Genomic DNA, 15,442 nt, shown 5'->3' with positions numbered 1-15,442 from the left:
TGAAATCAGGCAAAAAAAAACCATTGAGACAAAACCGTTCATTAATTTTTTCGAGACATATTTCGCAAAATTGTGATACGTAAGTGTGATACTCATAGATCCAACTTGTTTATTGCACTGCATTGTCGAGATAATTATTCAAACTGACAATATGACTCGCCGATAATAGAAGTCACAATTTGTTAAAATAAACTTCAGCTGCGGGGCTAGAAAATAAAATCTTTCACCAACATGCAATAAATTCCTTTTGCAGGAGCGAGAAATGCAAACCAAAAGTGTGTGTCAAGTGAAAAAGTGATAATTAGTATAATATATATTACCTGAGAGGAACGATCGATGATTTTCAGACCGGAGAGCAGCGCGTGTCTCGCTGGGAATTGGCACACAAGCAAGACCGAGAGTGCGATGAAATGTGCAGAGTTTTGCCGCTTAGTGCTCTGCTTGATCCGATTCTGCGTGAGTGTGCGCTTTCGCTCTCCCCCTCTCAGACAACATTGCCGATTTTCTATGTTACGCATTTTTTAATTCAATTCATAGCTCATAATGTAAACTCACGACTACATGAATCTTTAAAAAACCTGACAATCTGCGACGAAACTGATTATATTTCGCAAGCAAAGGTCGCATTACTATCGAAACGAATGGAACTATAATTTTAATAAATGGGCGTGGTTCCAAACAGTTATGACAAGGTGGCGGGGCAGGCAGTAAAACTCAGGGGTAATACCTTGGGGGGCTGATGGTTAGAACGCGTGATTTGGAGTTGCAAAAAATACCAAATGAGAAAAATTAATTCCTTTTTCGATTCTTGAAGTTGGAGTTTCTTGAGAATAAAAATTCCATCACTATGCAATATTTTCACAGTTTACACTTATCATGCAAAAACTTTTAAGCATTTTTTTAAATTTGAAATTAAAATAAAATACATTTTTAGAGATTATTTTAAATTGATGATTTGAAACTTTCATTATGACATGTATTTTCAAAGTTTATGAAAGCAGAAACATCTCTAATCAATTTGCTTAATTCGGTTTGGAAAATGAAAATCGATATGCAGCTGACGCTCTGGCTATTTTCTCTCATTTTTCCATGTTGTTTAAGGTGCCACACACCTGTACGTTGAATTGCGAGCTCCAACGGACGGATTGCCATGACAACAACGCTGTGAAGGCCCGCTCCTCGATTTGTTTCTTGATGGCCTTAGCCTCTGCAAATAAATAATCAAAAAAGCATGTTCTTGGTGGCAATTGTCGTGTTAATAAGCTCTCGATTTTTGGACCATTTTATTCTCTTCAGTGCATTAAAATATTTCACCTAAGGCATCTAAATTGTTTGCCACAAAATAAGGGAGCAATAATTTGATATTTTATTTTATTGGAATTTGCAGCACGGCACAGCAGTTTCCGATTATTGTTTTCCCTCTTGCATGAATTGAATTCTTGTTTTCATATTAGAACTGCAACTATTTTGCGGTCGATATTGTGAAGTTAAAAAAAGTACTTGTGCCATGCATGTTGGTGTTTCGTAATTCGAACGGCCATTCGCAGTTAAATCAATAATCAATTTCAATTTTTGAAATTTCAGTTCGAAATACCTGTGCAATCCAATCTTTCTTAATAAAATACTTGTATCGAAATTTTAACGAAAACTCAAGATTTATCTTGCTATTCTGACCAAAAACGTGTGTGTTTATTATATAAGAATGAAATTGTGTGTAAGAAACTGTTTGCTTCGCTCGACAAAATTCTAAAAATTGTTGTAAATGTTTTGCCAAAACATGGACAGCCCTTGGCCGTAGCAAACAAATACGCAGATAAAAAGATTATGATCTGCTTACCATCGCGCCAGGATTTGTGTAGTTGACCGCACGGTAGGATTTCAGTTTTTCGAGTCGGAGCTGGAAAAAATAAGTGCGTACATCTCAGACAAGAGAGTTTATGCGCGGTACGTGCTATCAATATTTTACGCATGTTCAGTTTTAAACAAGAAAGAAACGAATTTGTAACGAGCACGTACTTTCGTATCATTTTGGCTGGATTGCGAGATGAAGAGACAACAAAGTCCGACGATGACTACTGCAACGACCATGAACAAGACGACGAGGCCACGAGGCCAGTGACGAATCTCGGTATTGGATGGTGAACCAACTCGCATTTTCCTACTTGACAACGGTGTGCACCAAGAATTCTGAATTTTTTGTCAATTTTTATTTCCGAAATATCGTTGCTTGGGAGTTGGGTCTGCAACGCTAGAAGCACCCACTAACCAAGGTCGAATTTAGCACGTGTCTCGCATGCTTTCGAGACGCGAACGCAAACGCAAAGGCCGATCGATATTCGATATCCAGCGTGTTGGCCTGCCGGCCTGCAATTATTACAGCGACGCATCTCCATCATCTGCCCACTCGTAAAGAGGGTTGATCGCGAGTGCAGTACATTTTTTGCAAAACCTTCTACTGATTGTACACTTTTTTTCGAGCAAAACAAACGATTTCAGTCAGATATACACTTTTTTGTTCATTTAGATATCGATTTCGCGTCGAAATTGTAAAACACTGCCATTTTATTAAAAAAAAGTATCAGAACGAGATATCGAACTAAAATAAAAAAAGGAAATGAAATTGATCATCATGACCAATATGTCAGCAAGTACAAAACGATGGATTAATATATTTTTATATTTTAAAAGATTATTTTTATTTCTAACTTTCAAACTGAGAAAATTGTTGCAAAAAACATGCCTGCGTTTATGTGATTTTGGAGGGTGGATGGAGTGGCGTCGGTAAATTCGCTAAAAATTGCTGCTCTGGACCGATCTCAGGGTGGGGTGCCCTGAAAAAGGTCATCAGGTTAAATGCGTAGGTAGGGCTCGTCGAGACGAATCGTGTGAGACTTCGTGACTTGAAATCCATCAACCCGTCGAATTTGAACAAAAAAAAAAAACAATTTTGGCCTGTGCACTTTTGTTGAGTTGGAAAATCTAAAAAAAATGAAATTTAATTTTCCTCTGGGCGCCAAGCACCGCAACATCTGTTTCCAGACCTTCGTGTGCGGTGGAACAGCCATAATCGCAATCTGGGTCGCCGTGCGGGAAAATTGGCGAATTTTCAATTTCGCATGCAATTTTTATGGAGAAGGTGCAAAAGCCACAATTTTCAAACTTAAAATTGAGAGCAAGTCTCGACTTGTGATTGTCTTTTATCTTTTTATGTGAGTTAAAAGCTGATAAATGCAGGGCGACAATTGAAAATAATTTGAGATGGTTGGATGCTAAAGCAGTTGATTGATAAACAATTTCTTCCACAATTTGCAATAGTCAAAAAAGAACTTGGAGAATTCATAGTGTTCAAAATTAACACAGGTTGACCACATTTTCATGTGTACCGCCCGCTAATAAAAAGCCCGTGCTTTCAATCCAGAACGAATATCGGAGGCGAAAGACTGTCATTTTTTTAAAACGCAAATCTGCCTGCAACCTGCAATAGATTTCTGGACATTTCTGTTGTAAATTCTTTTGGTTCTGGTGCAAGCTTAAATAATGCCAGCGAGATTTTTTTCTCCTGCTAATATAGTATTGTGCTTTACTCAGTCCATTAAATTTTCTTTTCGAAATTTCAATATAAGATATGATTTTCCTAAAAGAAGATAAAGGAAATGAAATTTTGCTGAATTAATGTAAACACCGGCAAAAACATAATTATTATAATGAAGAGCCCCGTTCATATTGAAATATATAATGATGAGAATTGAGTTTACGTATACGAGAAATGTGTTGGGCATGATAAAAGGAAACGCAGGGTTCAACTGAGGTGCGTTGATGCGCAAAGTAGAGCAACGATTAATCAAATGAATCCCTTATTTTTCTGACAACCAATCGGATGTAGTTGGTAACTAACGCATATTAAAACTCCCTGAAGCAGAAAAATCAGGGAATACGATTATGTTAGACGACAATTGTTTAATTTTTCGTCTTTTATTGGAGAGGCAAAGAGCGTCAAGAAGCAAATTGAAGAGCTTCAAAGCGCTGTTGTCATGGCAATTTGTTCGGTTAGAGCGAATAATTAATCTGAACACTATTCTCAGCATCAGCAAAAGAAAAAATTGAATTCATTCATAGCATCGACCTGAGACAATTTTGAGGATTCGCAGATAGCGAGCGACCCGACACGACAGTCTGCTTTAGGCCTCTCCTATCTCTAAAAGTGCAATACAAAAGAACTACGTCGGTGCGCGATCTCTGAGAAGTAGTTGCGAGTGTTGAACTTTATTGCTGTGGCAGAACAGGGGCAACAAAAACTGCAGGCAGCGTGCGAGCGGCTGGTTACTTTGATTTTGCGGGGCAAGGGGGTGTGTAGTTGGGGACGCTGCACGCACTCGCCCAGTTGCCATTGCATCCCCATGATGGAGAGCGCGTTCTTTCAGTGCTTGCAGTGTAGCTGCCACTGCCACTGCCACTGCCACACCACCTCTCAGCCGCTCCTTCTCTATTGTTACGCTCAGCTCTCAAGCATCGGGTAAATTATTCATTTTTCTTGGACCTTTTCGCTCAGATTTAATAAGTATCGACAATCATGGTAAAATTATTTGTTGTACTCTTCGTGAAGAGCACAAAGTCGCTCTCTTGTCTAAAACATGTGTTTTGATCATTTTAAAATTATTTTTGCGATTCCGTGGGATTGACGGAATATCTCAGTCAATAACCCTCGGTAGCGAGGTGAAAGGACAGTGCAGTCCAAATTTTTCGTATCGTGACCACCCAAATTGCAACCATATCGGGTTCACAATAAAAAACCAGCCTGCTCAACACGAGGCGAACAAATTGCCCTTTTCATTTTACATTTGAACAGCCATCTGGCCCGGATGCGTGGTTAAGCGGTTTGCAAGAATTGAATTCCAATCAATTACCGGAACACAACAAAAGGGAAGGACCACGCTCCACAACCGCTTATAAAGAAATCACTATATTAGTTACCTTATGAAGAACAAAACTATCGAGGAGGCTAGGATGCAGACATGAATAGGTCTTTCCCATTTTAGCTCGAAAAAGCGACTGACTTGAAAGGCAAACACGGACTGAAACGCGATCGCAGCTGTGGTCCATTGCATTTCCATGCCGCGCCGCTGCTTATTAGCCCCGCGCAACTCCGCAGCAGATCAACAATTTACAAATAAACGGAAATGATTCAAGTCGCCTCCACTTTTTCCGTGTCCGCTCTGCTCTTTTCACGCGATACGCCATAAGCGGATATTAATTCCATATATCGCGAATGCCTCTATTATTTGTCTATTTGTATGGCAATATGTGATGGATTCGCTGGGTGTCTGTAAAATTGAGTTTCCTGCTCGCTTCATTCGTTCATTGAATGCTTAAAATAATTGGCAGTCCATCCTGCATCGATTTACCGCAGAGTAAAACCAATTTCTTCAGTTGCGTAAGTCAGAAATAAACTGCTGCGTGTGTTTATTTATTCTTATTCTGATCATTTTCATTTTATAGTTTGGTGTATAGATCTGCCACTCTCCAGGTTTGATCAGGAGACCTCTGGTTTCTTTGAAAATGCCACACGCAAGGTTTTAGGATCGCCGGGCGTTTGGTCCCGAAATTTTACCTGGGCTAACGGGAGTGGTAGAGGAAACCAATCCGCGATTTTACTTTGGCTATCCTAAATTAGGTGCCAGCAATTTTCAAATATTTTTTTTTATGACTGCAGTACATATATCTTTCTTTGCTTTTTATTGCTCTGGAGTATACGCATCTTTCATGCGGAATAATTCGGCTAGAAAAAAATACTGCACAGTAAGAATTTGCAAAACTTTTTTGTTCCGATGTTCAAAAGTAAAATTTTTATCATCTGGCAAGTGTTGAATGTACGTTTAGTCAAATATTATCGTTTCTTTTAGGTAAATTTACATTCCCATAAAACTATTTACATTTTCATGTTGGCAAAGTAATGGAATTAGGTTTCATTCGAGAAAAGGAGTTTGTTTGTGTTTAGCCGCAGCCGGGATCTAAATCTGATTTGTTTGTTTCTTCTCGGTTTCAGAAATTTGGCTTTCCTCCAATAATTTTGAGCTATGGGTCTATTATTGAGATGCGTCTCATTCTTCACTGTCTTGGCTCTGGTCGTTGCAGTAGTCACCGTTGGATGGTGTTATCTCCTCATCAAAACCCAAAATTATCCCAATGTACGTGATCTTCTTTTAAACTCATAAAACTATTTATTAGCTGACGTACTGCTATTTTTCAGCACCGCCTCGCCAAACTCAAGGCTCATCGCGCGGTCAACAATGCCACTGTTCCTGACTTGCTGGTAAGCGCAAATTATAAAATCGTTTCGTCTGCGTGTACACATTTGCTCGGGACTTTTTATTTTTCCAGTGGTCGCCCTCAAAAGTGTTTTATGGACGCGACTCTGTGATATATTATTTGATTTTAAATCCACCAATCCGTAATTTTTTATAACATTTTCCTTTTGAAAAGTTTGGAAAAAACAGGTTGGATTTTTATCAATGTAGAAAAGGATTCACGCGTTCGCGTCAATTCAACCTCATTTTAATATTGTTAATTTCGGCATGATTTGGTCTTACAAACTCGCGCTTGGCCACGGTCAAACGCACAAATTTCAAGAATTATGTTACTACATTTAGGAATTCGTTTCAACTATAAACCATGATGTATTGTTAAATTTTATTTAGTAAAAACTGGTGTATGTGCGAAAAAAATGTATTGCATGTGAAATGAATGGATTGAGACGCGTCTTATCCAATTGTTGCAGGCTTCCTTCATCCAAAGACACGCCAGACTATCAGCAGCCCAGCAACAAATCTTGTTTTTCGTTTTTACTCTTCTCGCACCCGTCACCTTTGTCGCGGTTGTGATAATGATAACGATCGATTCGGGTTGCTTGCGACGTCGCGTGGCTGCCGACGAAGAAACAGCCTGAATTCTTAAAAATGGAAAATTAAGTAGTGATTAAAAGTAGCGTCAATACATACTGAATTGTTCGAGTCTCATTCACTATCCAATAGACACCAAAATGAATATATGCGTGTAGTATACACTGTCTTTATATCGCCTTTTAGAATGAGTTAGTTGTCTTATTTTAAGCACATCAATCTGCGTGTAGAATGGTTTTTGGCCATGTTAGCGATTTTTGCGGATGTATTTGTATGGAAATATCTGATGGGTTTTGTACACGATTTTAATTATGCACACGAAACGCGGCGATTTTGCAAGAAAATCACGAATCAAAAGCTTAGCGTGCTTGCGAAATATCTTTTAATCCGCAGAACGAATATCAAAGGCGACATGGCTATGATTTTTTAAACGGAAATCTGCCTGCAATTAAAGTGAGGAGGCGAGAGGAGCCGTGAAGCCCTTTGAGCCGTGTGTTTACAACGCATCCATTTCCATTCCATGGCAATCGGACCGAGTGATCGGAGTGCTGGTATCATTTTGCTGTCGCAACGTCGCTCTGCCTCATCCTTTGGCTTCCCAGCACCGAGTTCTTTTTAATAATTATTATTGAAACACTAACTGTGTGTGTGAAGCCGCTGGACGTGTGCGCGAAAACCAGCGAGTGGCGAGTGATCGTCTCCCGTTTCACAGCTATTCGATCATTTCGAATCCCTTTAACATAATGTGAGCCAACGGGCTAGTTATTGTTTGATTGTTTATAAAACGAAATTTTTTCTGCTTAGTTTGAACAAAAAATGTTTTTGCCTTTGAAAAGAGATCCGTTTGAAAGTCCGTGATGAAATTTAACTCACGCGATCGCGTTCGCTATATGTTCATATTTTTTCCTTGGCCGTAGGAATTAGGAAATACCAACATGTCAACAAGTAAAACACTAAATAGCTAGCTTGGAGAGTGCGAGTCTCGCCCGCAAAAAAGGGGTAATTAGAAGGCGATGCAACTTGGACATTAATTCGTGATGTCTACTTTGCGCTTTGAGACCGCATTAACTAAACCTGATTGTAGCACCGTCGAAATCGGATGTCGGCCTGCACGACTTACATTCACCCTGGGCAACACGCACTTATTGATTTTTTTCTGTTTGAGAATAACACATTTAATTTATATTCTTGATACATTGCGTGGTTTGAGACGATTTCTTTGAACGAAATAGAAACACAAAATACGTAGACAACTCATGAGAACGTTATGAAAGTTGAAATCATAGATGACAGACTGACTCGGCTAATAAATACCATTCAATCAAATATTTTACACTCATGATATATGGAGGTGCGCGGCAAAAGCAGGCGACTAAAATGCTGTTAGTTCTATTTCTATGCCGCGCACCCTCTGGCCGGCTCGATTCGAATGTTTCACTGTGTTATTAAGCACACGTGCACGAGAGAGGTGTGATTTTGTCTCCTGCGCTGGTTTCATTGTAACGCGTCAGCACATTTACGCTTACCAGTACAAATAACAGCGTTTGCCGCGCAATTCTGCTTGTTTTCACGGCGAACGCACCGAATCATCCCGGCAAGCCATGCATTTGAAATGAATGGATCGATTCATTGATTGCGTGCTGCAGAGTAAGTCTTATATAATTATATTTTAACTTTTGTACCAATGTTTGCCACAGCTAAATATTGCGCAAGTAACTGAATTTTTAATAATCCGCCGCGTGTTTTATTTCATTGCGGTGAAGTATTGCGACGTCCATTCCATTCGCCCTCTATCATGTGTAGATTTTGCAAATTATTCCTTGCGTGCTGCAATCATCAAGCCCATGCTCTCGATCCGGAGCGAATATCGGCGGCGATCGGCGATGATTGTGATTTTTTACACTGCCTGCAATAGAATTGAGGAATTGTGTTCCCTTTGAGCCGTGCGTGTTCACGCTTTTCCATTGCAATGGCAATCGGACAGAGTGTTGGCAGTCAGGCTATGGTATATCATTTTGCTGCCATCCTTTCATTGAATAGAAACGCCAGACATTGATATTGTCCCTAAAGCCGCTGGAAAGGTGCAAAAACCGCAGCGTAAGTGCGGCGAGTCGGGAAAATCCTTAGCGAACATTTTGACGTTTGGCGAGTGTTTCAAAAGCGGCGCCGCACTCGCCACTCGCCACTCGCTGGCCCAGCATTTAATCTCATACACACATTTCGAGCGTGTGCCTTTTTGATCAAAACGCTACTTTATAGTGTCGATTCTCGATTCCGCACGCATAATCGTGGTTGGGATTTGTTCCCAGTAACGTGCTCAGTTGAGTCGTCACCCGTGTTGCTATGACAGATCGCTTTTTTCACCTGATGCGTGCGTGTTTCTCGACCCAACTAGCCGGCATTTGGCACAAAAATACAAGATCGAGACAATTTTCCTGTTCATTTTCCGCTCTTTCGCCCCTTCGCAGCGCTCAGCATCAGCAAAAGATGCAGCGGCAGAGATAATGTTGAATTAATTAACAACGCCGGCCAGAGACAATTATGAGGCTTCCCGCCATTCTCAACTTGATCATCCGACGAGACAGTCTGCTTTGTGCCTTTCCTCAAAAAGTCGGCGTGCGCAATTCAATAGAACAATGTCGGTGCGATTCTCGAGAAGTGTGCAGCTCACTAAATGTTGTGAGGGTAGAACTAAACTGTTGTGCCAGAACTAGGGCAAAACAACCACAGGCAGCGTATAGACTTGATTTCGCGGGGCAAGGGGGTTGATTGCACGCACCCGCACAGTCACCGCATCCTGCATCCTGCTCAGCATGATGGAGAGCGCCGGCAATTTTATTACAAGTACTCCATACCTGACCTGTCGGCCTCTCTCTCTCTCTCTCTCTCTCTCGCTTGTTGTCCGCGTTTAAACTCGATCAACTCTCAAGCATCAGGTAAATTATTTATTTTTCTTGCACTTTTTCGCTCTGAATCGATAATTTTATGGTAAAATTATTTGCTGCATCCTTCGTGACAAAGCACACAATTGTATTTTTCGTCATCAACATGTTTTTTGCAATAATTTATATATTTTTTGATAATTTTAAAATTATTTTTTTCGCTTCCATAGCATGGGAGGGTATTGATGGAATTCCTCAGTCAATCCTCCACCCCTACGACCCTTTTCTGTCATTTTGACAGATTTTCAAAGTTTTTGATTTGTGTTTGTTGCTGTATAATTCCTAATCGGTCGCAAAGCTAGGTAAATTTTGCACAGCAGAGCGAGCAGCCCTCAAGCTTGGTTGCCATGGAGCTTACGTATGTATGTAGTTGATGCGTAAAAATGCATTGAAATTTCACACCTACACTCAATAATTTAAATGAAGCAAAAAGGGGACAGCAAATTCCGCATTTCTCGCCAATGTATGTGCCAATGAAAAAATCTAGTATCGAAAAATCATGCACTTTTCTGTTCTGGAGAGCAGATTTATTAGTTGCGTGTGCAATGGCACGGGGGTGCGGTCGGATTTGCGAACAAATTTTTATTTGAGCCATTTATTTATGAACTCTTATAAAGTGTATTAATAGGCATCAATAGAAAATTATTAAAATTGTTGGATGAAATTAGCGGTTGATCGAGAAAAATTTGTAATAATCAAAAAATGAAAATTATCCAAAAGTTCCATCGCTTGACCATTTCCCATTTTATTGCTCAATTTCGATTCCTCTCGTCCAAATTTTATCCAACAGCGCATGAAACCTTTTATAGGGAAATCTTTGTTGAGAAATAAAATAGGATTTCAATAAAAGGAGACAGTCCTCACCAGTTATTACTGCTCATTATGGTGGAGCGGAATGAGTGGTCGGCGCACGGTTACCGGCGTGAAGCTTCATTTTTGCAATCAGAATAAACAGGTACAAAATGAACTCCGGAAGCAAAAAAGTGCAGCAAGAGTTGTCATTTCCACTAATTCTTGATTTGTTACCCGAGGAACAAGGTTCAGGTTGGCAGGCAAAAAATATCGCGGGGAAAAACGGGAAATCGGAACTCGACTGAGTGACGAGTATTTGCAGTGCATTTTGTGCTCCCTCTCACGCGCATTTGTTAATCCGCTTTTATGCGGCTGCATGTCGTTCGAAATGCGGCAAAGGTTTTCATTCCGACCAACTGCACACGGAACCAATTAAATCTCCAAGTGACAAAAGAGACTGTCAATACGTCCTTCATCAGGAAGTAGACCGTGCCGTAATTGATATAGTGTGATAAACAAGTTTTAATCGATTGTATAATTGTAAATTGCGTTCTAAAATACGCATATCGCCTGTTCTCTTGTGTACAATTGCTACGGTTTATTTTATAATTGCCGCCAATGCCAACATGATTTTGTTTTGAAAAAAGTTTTTTGGTCATTTTTTAAAATGTTTCGCTGAATCTGTACAGGGGGCGTGACTCGCGGTAATTTTTAAAGGTTGAAAGATCCGAAAATATTTTGGTGAAACTTTGAACTAATTAACGATTCGTTGATTTTGAAGAAAATATTGACATGTTATTATTATAACCCACCAAGAAATGAGACGTCTGTGGGCCGTTCAAAACCTGTCTCGTCCAAAGGTCCTGGAGACGTACCATCTGAAGGATTTTGACCGTACCCTGGTACGTCCCTGAGTCGTATGTGGCGGACGAGTCAAATTTGAGACGAGACGAGTCCGACCAGTTAGGGACATTTTCGGACCACCCCGGCCCGCGCGGCCCGGCTCGACCCCCGCGTCCCAGCTGGGCCCCACAGCCTCTTTGGGCCTTCTAAATGCCTTTAGTGGCCCATAGGGACTAGTAATGACCCACGATTGGGCTCATTTTTAGGTTGACCAAAATAAACGGAAAAAAGACGTACCGAGGACGTAACATTTCAAGTCAGGAAAAGTTTGAGACGAGACAGGAAAAAGAGGGCTCATGGACGTTTTTCTTGTCTCGTCTCAATCTTGTTCAGAAACTAGTCCAAGATGTCCTTTTCGCGCCAAGTTTTAGTTCCCTGCAGATAATGAACCAAAACCTACACTAAAAATGAGGTTAGAGTTAAAGAAAATCAATAAAATTTTTAGGTTCAAGGTGCTATGTTTAATAATTCATATAAAATTTACAAAATATTGACAACAGGAGGAAATTTTTCATTAAGAACCTTTTACATAGGTGCGAACACGACCTGTGACTGTTGGCGGCGCGGCCACCTTGCTAAGCAGCTCTTTTGGGGGTTGGCTCAGGTTAGGGAGCGAGGGTTTGGTGGATTGGACTCCTGCGTAGGTTTCAGATCTGAATAAACACAGTGGAATTTATTTCGTATTGTGCATATTTTTTTGTATATTTATTATTTATGACTTATTTTGCAATAAAGGTCCATGTTTTGATTTCTTGAATTAACAATAAGGACAGCAAGCTTTTGATTTTTGGCTTATGACTTTACGCGTTATGCATCAGGCTAAAATGATGCATAAAAATTTCAGCAACTAAGTTAATAACGTGCATTACATCATTTGAGCCGATTGCATTGAAATGTCACTAGCCAAAAATCGAATTTATGATATACTGCACGCACAACATGTTTTACATTCGTACACATATCAACACGTAATGCGAGTCTTCCCTAGTAAATTGCGAAGAATTCAGCGCGTATTTATTCTGGCATCGATTAAAAATTCTGCCAATTAATTATTGGAAGAGCAAAAGAGCAATTAAAATTAAATACTTGTTGCATAATGTGTTATATTTTTTGTTGTGCAGTGGTTAATTTGTTATCATACAAGAAATAAAAATATGCACACTTATTGCAGAATAAATGATAGTAAATCATTAAACAAAAATGCATAGCATGGAATAAACAATACATATTATTGGTGCACAATATTAAGTGTTGCTCACATTAGGGTTGCCAAAAAACCCATTAATATTAAAATGCAGTGCCGTGTAAGATGGTTTTTTATCCATTTATACAAGTTTCTTTCAGGAAATTTTCGAAATATTAGCTCAAGGCCACGACTTGAAATATAGTTTGAGAAAATTTAGGAGAAATTGAAGCAGCAAAAAATGGCAATTAAAAATTTGCACATTAGAGGAAATTTTGCTTGCCCACTCCAACCACAAATTTTGGAGTTTCGCAGGAGAATTATACGGAATAAATTTAAAAAGTAAAGGGAAGTTTTTTATTTTACCAGAGAAGTTGCCGGCGAGTGGTCAATATTATTTTAATATTTCATACCATTTAACTAAAAAGGCAATAATTTGTGACCCTTGCATTGCTGCAATTCATTAATGAGTTAGATTTTGAACTGCCTAATATATCAAATTAATTATTATGATATAAATGTATGCCAATTAAAGATGTAAAATACAGCTTAAATGAATTTTTTGTAAGCACCTTTTGCTACAGGATCGATCTTAAAATGATTAAATTATATTTAATTACAATAAAATTTAATATCATTAAGGCAAATGTTGGAATTTATTTTTATATGAATTCTGCCAAGTATTTGCACAAGAAATTGGTAAAAAAAGAGCGGTAAAATGGTAAAAACCGTTAGAAACCAGCGGTGACAAAGCCCAGTGTTATGCAAATAAATGCGACCCTGGCTCAAATAATGTACATTATTTAAAAATTGTTAAAAATGAATGCATACATACATAAATTATGTACTATGCATGTAATTGCAATTCAATATGCATTTAATTACATACGTGTTATGCATGTACATAGATACGTCATAAAACACATCTGATAATACATATGTACATAAAATATTATACCAAAATATCGATTTAATTACATACATCACATATTAAGAAGAATATGCATAATATGTACAAACAACTATTTCAAGCATATAAAAAATTACGTTTTTGCTCTTCATAAACGTAATACATGATAATTATGATGAATTTATTTTATGGAATTATGAGAATTATCAAAAAAATCTTACATACATACATACCAGCAATTTCACTGTGCCGGGGATCGCAAGTTTCAGGGCGAATGTATGTACGCTACGCAGTTGTTACGAGTTGCATTGTTGTCACGACGCCACGAGAACAGGCTGCGGGCACGGGTCAGGTCTTTAACAAAAATAGGCCAAATACATAATCAATTAAAATGGAACAAATCGGTGAAAGACGTGAAAGACATTTTTGAACCAGCGGCGAGGCCGGCGAGAGCAAAATAAACAAATAGCAAGTCCTTACCTGGCATTGTTTGCGGATAAAAGAGCTTCTCCAACATCCATGGCCTCCTCCTGGTCGACTCGAGGGCGAAAATTCGGCCGAAAATCGGCATTATTTGACGAGCCGACATCCAACGGCTTTTCTTTAGCACTCGCGCGGTTTGCCGGCGTCTCCGCATGCTCCGGTCGGCTCGGCTGACTAGTGACAATGACTACAGCGCAGCAGCGGCACGCAAGTGAACTGACCGGACCGCGCTCATTGGCTCGCTGCAGCCAATGCGATAGTGTGCGTGTTTTTCAAAAGTTTGAATCACGGCTTCGACTATTCTGGCGAGGTGGCGGGATTTCCGAATATGAGGAAATAATGCAGCTATCCTATCTCCATTCTCATTGAATCTATTATAAAATGGCTGAAATTTACGAAATTTACCCTACTTAAAATTTATAATTCGGCGCGCGTGGCGCGTGCCTGCTTTTTTCCAACCACGGATGAATCCCGGCGCAGGTTGTGCACCTTCGAAAATTATCTTGGGTGACGAGAGTTTTGGGCCCGACGGACCCGTAAGGGCTTCGCAGGAGCTCCCCGAGTAAATCGCGTTCGACGATGTTTTTTCCCCGCAAATTTTCACCGCTCGTGCTATCCTCGACCATGACCCCTCATCAGATAGGTCTTTGGCTCGGCTTCCATGGGCAATACCCTGACAACCTTTCTCAGGGTACCCCAACCTGAGATCGCGTCCGAAGCGTTATTTTGGTGCTTTTTCTGCACTTTATTTCACAGTTAGCGATGCAATCATAAAATCACTCTATTTTGTCCAAAAATTTCTTCACTTGTCACGCTCTAAAGTTGCTAAATTCAAGATGTCACAATCTGGACTCGACTCGACTCGACTTTTCCTTGCACCAATTATGAACCACTTTGAAAACATGGGAAATCTCCTTTTTTATTGACAAACTTAATTTTTGAACATAAAAGGACCAATGTGTTGCTCTTAGATTTCAAAATTTTAAATTCTAAACTACAAAATTTTTGAAATGTCGGAAACTAGTCTCGACGTGACTCGTCTTTGAGCGGACACAGTCGACATGTCCTAAGCTGGACTTGACTTGACTCGACTCGTCTTGGATGGGTTTGAAACCACTTTTAAATAAAAGGAAATTCACCTTTTCGATGGTGGAAATTATAGCTACTTCGCAAAAGGACCATTTTGCCGCTCTCAAATTCAAAATTAATTTAATTTAAACCATTATTATTTTCAAATGTCCTAAACTGGTCTCGACTTGACTCGTCTCTAATTGGACACAGTCGACATGTCCTAAACTGGACTTGACTTGACTCGACTCGTCCTTGGATGGGT

At 39.6% G+C, this 15,442-nt stretch overlaps 1 long non-coding RNA gene across 2 annotated transcripts; it reads right to left on the bottom strand.

Annotated features, from left to right (window-relative positions):
- Positions 1 to 11,971: 11,971 nt before the first annotated feature.
- Positions 11,972 to 14,674, bottom strand: LOC135946881 (uncharacterized). Of its 2 annotated transcripts, XR_010575550.1 has the most exons (3): positions 14,107 to 14,654; positions 13,860 to 13,980; positions 11,972 to 12,186 (listed from the first exon to the last, which is right to left on the bottom strand). It is a non-coding gene; the product is annotated as an uncharacterized LOC135946881 (long non-coding RNA). The 2 variants fall into 2 exon arrangements; XR_010575549.1 differs by having other exon boundaries at positions 11,972 to 13,980; positions 14,107 to 14,674.
- Positions 14,675 to 15,442: the final 768 nt, after the last annotated feature.

The sequence above is a fragment of the Cloeon dipterum genome, chromosome 1 (assembly GCF_949628265.1).
Source record: "Cloeon dipterum chromosome 1, ieCloDipt1.1, whole genome shotgun sequence".
In the NCBI taxonomy this organism is placed as follows: Eukaryota; Metazoa; Arthropoda; class Insecta; order Ephemeroptera; family Baetidae; genus Cloeon; species Cloeon dipterum.
The sequence above is the reverse complement of the archived record's forward strand: the minus strand, read 5'-3'. Positions and strand labels throughout refer to the sequence as shown.